The sequence below is a fragment of the Lacerta agilis genome, chromosome 9 (assembly GCF_009819535.1).
Source record: "Lacerta agilis isolate rLacAgi1 chromosome 9, rLacAgi1.pri, whole genome shotgun sequence".
Taxonomy (NCBI): domain Eukaryota; kingdom Metazoa; phylum Chordata; class Lepidosauria; order Squamata; family Lacertidae; genus Lacerta; species Lacerta agilis.
Genome location: NC_046320.1, coordinates 62,705,002 through 62,705,598, shown reverse-complemented (window position 1 = coordinate 62,705,598; position 597 = coordinate 62,705,002).

The following is a 597-nucleotide window of genomic DNA, read 5'->3' as shown; positions in this document are numbered from 1 at the left end:
GCTGTATTCCAAAGGTAGACTGCCTCTATGGGTGGACGTTTAGCTATCTCACTTACAGATCGCTCCTTCACAAGGTGGCTGATCCATCAAGCCATCTCTAATCTAATGGCCATCGCCAGCACTGGTGGCAGGGAATTCCAGGGACCCCCTCGGCGTAAATTATCCCGACCTAAGCGGTTTGTGAATTGAGCTGGCTTGATCCTTTCCCCATTCCCCTAACATCACATGAGTATCGGGTCCATTCTGTCCCACTCCCGTTCAAGTTGCCTCCAGAGAATGTGAGCTAGCTGGGGGTGGCTATATTTGCCCCCACCTCCGGGGAGCCCCTTTCGCTTGTCTCCGTCTATGAATTATTCGCAACCCGCGAGCCTTGACGGGGGAGGCGGGGGGGGGGGGCGACGACGGACGGACGGACCCGGAATCAGCCTGCTGGTGCGTAAAAGCGCTGCTGGCGCCGAGGGCCGCTCGTCCCTGGTGCGTTCTGCGCCTCTCCAGCGTGGCCAGGGGTGACCCTCGCCTCTCCGCCGCCGTCTTGTTCCTCCTACGTTCCTTCTCCCTCCGGGGGTCTTGCGAGGCGTCCTTCTCTCGCCTCCCCCG